Source organism: Alosa pseudoharengus, unplaced genomic scaffold, assembly GCF_046254945.1.
Source record: "Alosa pseudoharengus isolate Yale_2024_CS ecotype anadromous, Long Island Sound unplaced genomic scaffold, YU_APseudo_1.1 YU_APseudo_1.1_scf_8, whole genome shotgun sequence".
Lineage (NCBI taxonomy): Eukaryota > Metazoa > Chordata > Actinopteri > Clupeiformes > Clupeidae > Alosa > Alosa pseudoharengus.
The window spans coordinates 37,767,999-37,776,872 of NW_027468870.1; the positions used below are offsets into that span (position 1 = coordinate 37,767,999).

At 39.8% G+C, this 8,874-nt stretch overlaps 1 long non-coding RNA gene across 2 annotated transcripts; it reads right to left on the bottom strand.

Moving 5' to 3' along the window:
* Positions 1–3,738: 3,738 nt before the first annotated feature.
* On the bottom strand, positions 3,739–6,822 carry LOC143111531 (uncharacterized). 2 transcript variants are annotated; one of them, XR_012984541.1, is made up of 4 exons: positions 6,787–6,822; positions 5,571–5,763; positions 4,944–5,034; positions 3,739–4,796 (listed from the first exon to the last, which is right to left on the bottom strand). It is a non-coding gene; the product is annotated as an uncharacterized LOC143111531 (long non-coding RNA). The 2 variants fall into 2 exon arrangements; XR_012984540.1 differs by having other exon boundaries at positions 5,571–6,816.
* Between the last annotated feature and the right edge of the window lie 2,052 nt (positions 6,823–8,874).

Consider the following 8,874-nt stretch of genomic DNA (forward strand, 5'->3'; position numbering starts at 1 on the left):
ATTCGTGCCGAAAAGGAGGGAGAATGAAACATTAAGCACGTTCCACTTTTGCATAAATAACTTCTGAACAGTTTTGGTCAGGGCTGATAATGCAACTGTATTTGACAAAGGACCGATATAGGCTATTTGCTAGTGACAAAATATGAGCTTTCAGTGTGATACGATCTCTTTGTAGATTACGTTTAATTAAAACGTGTTTCATCTGTTCTGGCTATCCCGCTATTTGGATCTTACTGTATCTCACAATGAACAAAATCTCAACACTAAATGAATGATGATCCGTAATTGTCATTATATAGCCTAGTCATATAGGTAGACATAAGATTAAATAATGAATTCGATAATATTTTCCATCTTTGCAGAGGAAAAGTTTTGTGTAAAGGGAATTAAAGGCCTGTCTCATATAGACGCCTGTCTCTAATACTAGCCTGTGCAGTTTGGCGATTTGGGAAAATAAAAGCCCGGGCTATTATTTGGAGTTTTGCGGTACTTCAAGTGTTGTTTCTATGACTTTAGGTGCTGAATCCATTTCTGCCATAACAAGTTGTAAACATCACTGTTTTGGCATAAACAATAAAAACAAAATGTCTGACAAAAAACACGTTTTATAGCATTTATTGCAGTTTAAACATTAGAACTAAACTGTGCTTTCTCAGAATCTTTAAACATCTAAACAATGAAAAAACAACATTAACATGATATATTGTTCATACAAGTATCATTGGACTTTCTGCATTTGCAAGATGCTGTGCATGGATAAGGCTGGGCTGTCTTGCATCCAGTGGTGCATGCACAGGTGATTAACTCCTCACAGGCATCTGGAACTGGGGATAGTGACATGAGTTGAGGAATCTGTAATAATAATAGTCTTCCATCCCATGGTTTCAGGAGGTGGCAGAACTGGCTGCTGCAAGTGGGCCTGCCGCCAGACCAAAGCCTGGAAGTGAGAGCACTGAATGTGGAAGTAGAGAGCGTCTCTGGTAGAGTTCTATTGGTTCTATTGTCATGCCCTTTACAAGCATGATTGCTCGAACGCCATTGATGTTATCAGCATCCTTTACACCATAGCAGAAAAACTGTTCTGCATTCTGAATGGTGTGGTCACACAGTTCAGGACATTCGCCAAGCCCCGTTAGTAGATGGGAATACTCTATGAAAACTTCCCAGCATGTCTTCTTTGAATGTCCTGCAATGTATGAAGTTGAGTTACTCCCAGTGAGAGCATGGAAACCTGGAAGTAGCTCGAGGACCTGTGGTTCCATCTGCAGTTGTTCCACTACAATGAACAGTTCATGCATCATGATGCTTTTGAGATTGACTGAGCGTCCTGCCTCAAATGCAGCAATGAGGCGCTGTAGAATGTTTCTGTCTGCCTTGACAGTTTTTGCCTTCCCAGTGATTGGGTCTGACTGTTGAACTTCAAACAGGGAAGCAAAAGTCAAATACTTGTTCTTTTTCAGTTTGTCCCTGAAAGTGACTCTTCTCCCCTCAGATGGCAACAGCCTCTCCTCTACAAATGTATCCAGTTGACTTTGCCCTTTCTGTGTAGCTGTCAACAGCTCATCTTCAATATCCTGGGTGGCAAAGTCTTTGTTTGCAATGTTTTGCTGTGTCTGGAGCAGGTTTGCCGAAAAGAGACCAAATCTCTGCAAGACTGCAAGCAAAGCATCTTCATCTATTGAGTCCCATTTCATTCTGCATTCTTCATTCTTTTGTGGTTTCCTTGTGGATGTAGTCATCATCTGTTCCCAGACCAAAGGCAACTTTAGTGTCATGGGCAAGATGGGATCGGAATTTGAAAGACAGAGCCCACCTGCCAAGAGCTGAAGATGTCTTTGTGATACCAACAATTCCTCCTCCCTTTTTTCCAATACAGCCACTCCTGACTATGATCGGGATCCACTTGGTTGAAGTGATGTAAAGAGCGCTTGACTACAGTTTCCAGCCTCAAACTCCTTCTTCACAGGCTGGGGAAGTTGGTGAATCTCATTCAGGTAGATGGTCCCCCACTGAGCATAGTTGATGTGGTTATACATTTTGCGAGCAGTCGTGGCCTACTGGTTAGGGCTTCGGGCTCGTAACCAGAGGGTTGCCGGTTCGATCCCCGACCAGTACGAACGGCTGAAGTGCCTTTAAGCAAGCCACCTAACCCCTCACTGCTCCCTGCTGTAGCAAGGCAGCTCACTGCTCTGGGTTGTTGTGTGCTTCACCTCACTGTGTGTTTACTGTGTGCTCTGTGTGTTCATTAATTCACGGATGGGATAAATGCAGAGACCAAATTCCTTAGCCAAGAAACCTCCTTTACATTCATTATACCGCATGAAATAGGGCAACATTTGCTGGAATGCACAAAGGTGCAGGTCCCAGATTCCGTCCCTCTGTGCACGAATAAAAAAAAATAGAAGAATGTGAACCACCTTCATGTTGCCCCACCAAAACATGAAGGGCCCTATTTTAATGGTCTGAAACGGAAGTGTCTTCGCGCAAAACGCAAGTGACTTTGTGGGCGGATCTTGGGCGCTGATGCTATTTTACCGGCGGGATATTGACTGTTGCGCCCGACGCAAATCTAAAATGGGGTGGTCTGAAGTAGCTACATTAATCATGGGTGTGGTTTGGGCGTAACGTGCAATAAACCAATCAGAGCGTCATCTCACATTCCCTTTAACAACAGGCACGCTTGTTCCATAGCTGATTGCTATTATAGTGGCGTATTTGCCAGGCGCAGCCAGGAGCGTTCACAGCGCTATAATCACTGTTCAGTTGGGAACAGTTAGCTATTGATTTTTCATCTTGACAAAATGTAATACAGAATTGTCACAAAGACATACTTTCCGATGTTTTGGGATCATTCTCACTGAATCACGAGGTTATGAATGCATGGTGATATATTTGCAATGTACAATGTAATCTAACATTACCTCTCTATAGACAATGCATATCTTCTGTCAGTTAATCTCTTCTCTCCCGTGCTGCCGCTGGGGCATTTGGGTTAAATGGCATCGGCATGCAGTTCAACATCACGTCTCCTTAAGTCCTCTAACATTTCCTAATTTATGTCATCAACACATCAGTGATTCGTGAAAATGTGTACGCTAGATTTATGCCTATTTTTTCACATGGACACCACACTGATTTCCCTCGAGTGGTAATATTTTTCTTTGAAATTATGTATGGTTTACAGAAATGGGAACTACATGAGAGGAGCTAAGTGTGCGTTGCGCAGCACAGGCGGCCAAGCAAGGGCTTCGTTTAAGTTGACCTAACTTTCAACTCTGCACAGTATCCCACACTGAAAAAAATGACATGCAAGAATTACTTAATTTTATTTAGGTAACCATTTGCACTCAATTTAATTTAGCTACATCCAGCCATATAGATTTAGTTGAATTTGCTTAATATTTTCTTGCAATTAAAGCTAAACTAAATTGAGTAGTTACAACTAAATCAAGCCAAGCAAACTCCAATCAAATATTTTGAGTAAAAATTAGTATTAGGTAACCATTTGCACACAATTTAATTTAGCTACATCCAGCCATATAGATTTAGTTGAATTTGCTTAATATTCTCTAATGCAAGAATTACTTAATTTTTTTTAGGTAACCATTTGCACTCAATTTAATTTAGCTACATCCCGCCATATAGATTTAGTTGAATTTGCTTAATATTCTCTAATGCAAGAATTACTTAATTTTTTTTAGGTAACCATTTGCACTCAATGTAATTTAGCTACATCCAGCCATATAGATTTAGTTGAATTTGCTTAATATTTGTATATAATTTCATTGGTAAAAATTAAGTTAAACTTCAAATTCAGGTTAAATAGTATTAACTTAAATCTCAAACAGAAATGATATAACTGTCTTTATTAAAACAAATGTTCAACACAGAAACACACATATGAACACACATTGTGACCCTTTGCTCTAAAAAATAATAATTTTCCCGCTCTCAAACCAAAGCAAAGGCAGTAGTGCCAAAGAGAGAGAGTGTGAGCACCAAAAGAGAGAAAGAAAGATTCAATAAATGGTTGTGAACCTTTGACCAAAGCCAAACACCTTACCAGTGAGTGATTGTGTGTGTGTGTGTGTGCGTGCGTGCGTGTGTAAGTAAATGTGCCGAGATAGAATGACAGAAAGACAGTGAGAAAGAAAGAATGAGAGAAAGACAGTGAGAAAGAAAGAAAGGTTCACAACCATTTATTGAATCTTTCAAATCAAGTCAATCATGACTGTGTGTGTGTGTAAAAGTGTGCCGAGAGAGAGGACGAACGATAAAGACAGAGAGAGAAAGAGAGAGACAGCAGGGAAGAGAAAGAAGAGGCCCACTTGCCCATCTAATGATTTGGTTCTTAAGATTGAGAACCTTGGGTAGGAGCTTATCACCATCCATCTGAATGACAACTTTTTGCATGAATTTGTAATAGTATTGAAGAGTTCAACATTGATTCAATGTGTATATGACCCCTAGCTTCACCAAAGTCCTTTTAGGCAAGTCCCTGCACTCGGCAGCCATAATGCAATGCTTTTTTGGCACTCATCGGGCATCCTATTTGGCAGAAATGCGTGTGCGCAAGGCTTCACGACACCAACCTTACTCCAGCACCGAGTTCACAACACATGATTGGAGGATTTTTTGAGTGCTGTGTCTCCTCATTAGAAAGTCTCTGGCTTCACTGCACAGCCTTGTGCAACAGACCAAGGTTCCTCCAAAATGATGCCTCCATCCACAACGATGCCGATGTCCTCATGTTCCAAGGGGTGGTTTTCTCTTGACACCTCCTTGCCATGGATATCCTGTACAAAATTTAAAAAGCTGCTTTAGGTTGACGCTTGAGAAAAGGTACGAGCTGGGAGCTGGCTTAAAGGTTTTTGGCTTAAAAATTGGCATAAAAATGCAATTTTTATTGCAATTTCAACATGCCCTTGGTTAGTGTTACTTACCATGTACATGTATGAGAGAATCATCATCTTCACCAAAATAAAGGCACGGGGTCTTGATGGCTGCCTCCCTCCTCAGATGTACAGTCTCTGTCTGTTCAGATACAGGGATATTAATTATTTTGTGAAAATACAATCAATACTCTAAATAATAATAACCTCTATTTATAAAGCACTTTTAATACGGAAGATTCAGTTCAGAGTGCTTTGCAACAGAAAACAGGCATTTGGCAAGCATTTCTTTCCCCTGTATTGGTTGAAACACACCCCATAATCACGTCCCAACGAAGCAGCGCCAGACTTAAATTCTGACAGGAATTGAGTAACGACATCAGGCTAATAAGTGAGTGTACCAGTTGGGGAAGGAACAATGTGAGCAACGGGAAAATGAGTGAGTGGGTAAATGTATGACGACTCATGTAGTCGTATCAACCCTGAGGAGTCCAGTTATAGTTAGACACAAAATTATAATGCCTCTATCTGTCGCTATGTTGTAATAAGGAACATAAGAGCAATGTGTGAGTAGGGTGACTATAAGTGATGGCAGTTGCAAATAGCAGAAACAGATCCAATGTGATCATTGTATGTAATATGTAAGAGAAGTAAACAATAATAGTAATACAAACTTACACCTTGCAAAATCCTCAAATGTTTGGTCATTTTATGTCCTTTAAACCTTCTTCTGGAACTTATGACCTTCTTCTTCTGGAAAACGGCGGTCACTGGACATCCAAGGTTACGCATCTTTGACCTGTAGCTTGCCTGAATACCCAAGCATTTCCTGATCCAGTCATCAAGCAAGGACATTTCTCAATACCTGTAACTAAAGAGGATAGAAACACATTTATAATATAAATATAAAGTATACATTTATGAAATATACTTATTTAATACATACACAAATGGTACTAGTTAATCAAACGATTTTGACACTTCATTTAATTGACATTTGACACATTATCTTACAATCTACCAACAATAGCTACACAGCCCTGCTTGTTGGTCTGACTGTCCCCTTGAAGGGAAAACATTTCGAATTTCAACACCATGGAACAAATAAAATGTTCAAGCAATATCTGCTTAACAGGTGCGTAGCATCAGCCTGTCCAGATCTTGCACTGCTGTTGAGTTTGAGAAATGCCACCACCACCACCATGCATATTCAGCGCTGGCGATGACATGAAATAGTGGTACTCCATTACTGACAGAATAAATAAACACGTTTCTAAACCTAGCGTAAATGTGGCTTTTGCCCAACATTGTCCGAGTTATGACCTGACCTAATCACTCACAAAACATGCGTCCTATTTCTTTCCTTTTTACATACCTTGGCCTGCATTCTGAGTCTCCAAACAAATGTATTTTGCAAACTCGGCATTGCTCAAGTTAAGTGTCAGTTGACTCCACAGGGGTCGGTGAAAACGTGTTTGGTCTGCTGCATAACGTGTTCGGTTAGCTAACTAGCAACGTTAAGGTCAACCATATTTCAGGCAAGATCTGTGTTCCAATTCAGTTAGCAGCTAATGTTAACTGTACAAACTTTAATGGGTCCACTGAGTTTCAACGACCTAAATTGTCTAACATTAAGGTATATATTCATTTTGAAGTTATTCAATCAATTACGCCGAGGAGGTAATAAAAGTAAACTTTAAGATGAACTTGTTAGCCCAGTTAACATTATATTGGAGTAGAACTGCTAGGTAAAGTTAACTTTAGCTAGCTTGCTAGACGATTTCTTAAATATTCAAGAAAACAGCTCTATCGTGTCAAATAAGGCAATTAAAGACACTCCAAATTTGTAATGGTAAACTGACTGTCAAATGACGTTTAATAATATACCACTTACCGTTAAAAGTCAAAAGCGAAGATTTCAAGTGCAGATCGATCCCTTCAAGCCAACGGAACCGTTTGCAAAATGGAGGACAATCATCTTTTGGCAGCCAAATAAACGCATGCGCAGCACTGCCTCTGAAGCAAAACCCTTTTTTCTTGCAGATATTACTTAACTGAAATTAGTTTTTTGTAAAACACAAACAAATCTGAAGCAAACCCCTTTTTTTCTTGCAGATATTACTTATCTGAAATGAGTTTTTGCAAAACACAAACAAATTGAGTATATAAATACAGTTTCATTTAAGAAAAAATTACTACATGTCAAAATCACTTTTTTCAGTGCATTAACTGCGTGATAGTAGACTATTTACAATATTTTCTGTAAAGCAGAGTTTGTAAACACATTATCATCAACTTAATTCACGCACAACATTTATTTGAGCAGGAGAGAGAATAACAATGAATGGATGCAGCAACTACAGAAATTGTAACCATACTTGCTGCTTTCTTGTACTATCTGTTGCTGGTTAACAGCACATGAAAAGCTGATTTAAGCTAATTCTCTAACTCAAGACTTCAAGGCCATCATGGATATAAAACGTTTTTTGAAAATAACGAAAGGATGGAGGGAACATAGCAAAGCTTGGAGTTATTTCAGATGGGCTACAACAAGGTAGGCAAAATTATGGTGCTTAAAACCTTACACAACGGTAAATTGGAACAAAACTAAAAGTAACTTTAGCCTTTATAGGGCTGTAGCCTATAAAGTTGTCCAAATTAATAAGTCGTAATTAGGCGTTGTTGTAAAGATATTGCATGTAGATGTTGTACTTTATAGGCTACTAAATATTTAGGTCACCAATGCATGAACAAAACCGGGAAATGGACAAATATTATCAAGGCTTTGAATGTTTCCGTCTGTGCACGGGGGTGTCTGTAGATTGGTGTGCAACGCATTCATTCATGCAGGCCTGTGGTCATGCATGCGCCCTTAAAATAGCATCTGCATTTTCGCCACAGACTTTAGACCAGGGAGTTCCTGGGGCCGGTTCCCCGATAACGCTCACTCTTAGCCCGTTAAGAAGACTCAAAAGATATATCTTTCCAAAGTTGTTTATGTTCCTAAGTGTGTTCCCCGAAGTGTCCCTTAGGAAGCTTCTTAACACGCTGCCTCTTACGTTCGACGTTACAAAGGCGCTGTCCCAAGTGAAGGTGCTGAATTAGTTGGCATCGATTGCTCAGGAATCGATTTTCTACTTCACGCGAAGGTGCATGACGGCGTTAAGAAAGACAACACGTTCTATGCACATAAAACACTCCTCAAATTATTCCAGTAACATTTATTTGAACATAGTTTAAGTTATCAGTAAAATATAAACTATTAACTAAATTATCAAATTGGCAGCCTAATATGTTCACACGATATGTTGTGATGGGTAGACTAACCGGGTATCCCTCGCTAATCATCCACCCTCCTTATCCCGTTGTGCCACTTGTGCCGCTTCTTGATGGGTTTAACGACTTCTAAAAATTATGTGATACACTTTTATATTAATGGTAAGGTACCTTACAATTAGAATTGATTGGCAAGCAGCTGCAGTTAGGCTACTTCTGTTTAATGCGGTATTGATTGCCATTGGTTAATGTTTTCAATAAAAAGCAACCTATCTACAATGAACAGAGAGAGAGTTAGATAGCCTACAGTATGATGGGGAAGCAACGTAAAAAAAGGGCACCAAGCTTCTCGTCAGAGGAACTTGAAATTGTGCTGGACGAGGTGAGCTTGCACAAGGTGACACTGTTTTCCAGTTTTCGGAATAACTTGTGCAACAGCAACAAAAAAGAGCTATGGAGCGACATGGACTACACGGCTCCGCGGCCGGCGCCGTTTTTGATTCAATACAAGGACACGTTGGATCGCTGCCATAGGCCTAGTTGGTCGCTTACTGGACACCGCCATGCTTACCCATTTATAGATCTTAGCCATTTAGAGGCAAATTCTTTGCCAGCTTTTAATTATCAAAAGTGATTGCCAATTTGAACGCTTTAATGACATTACGAAATAGCCTAGGCTTACCACCATATTAGTTCTGATACCAAA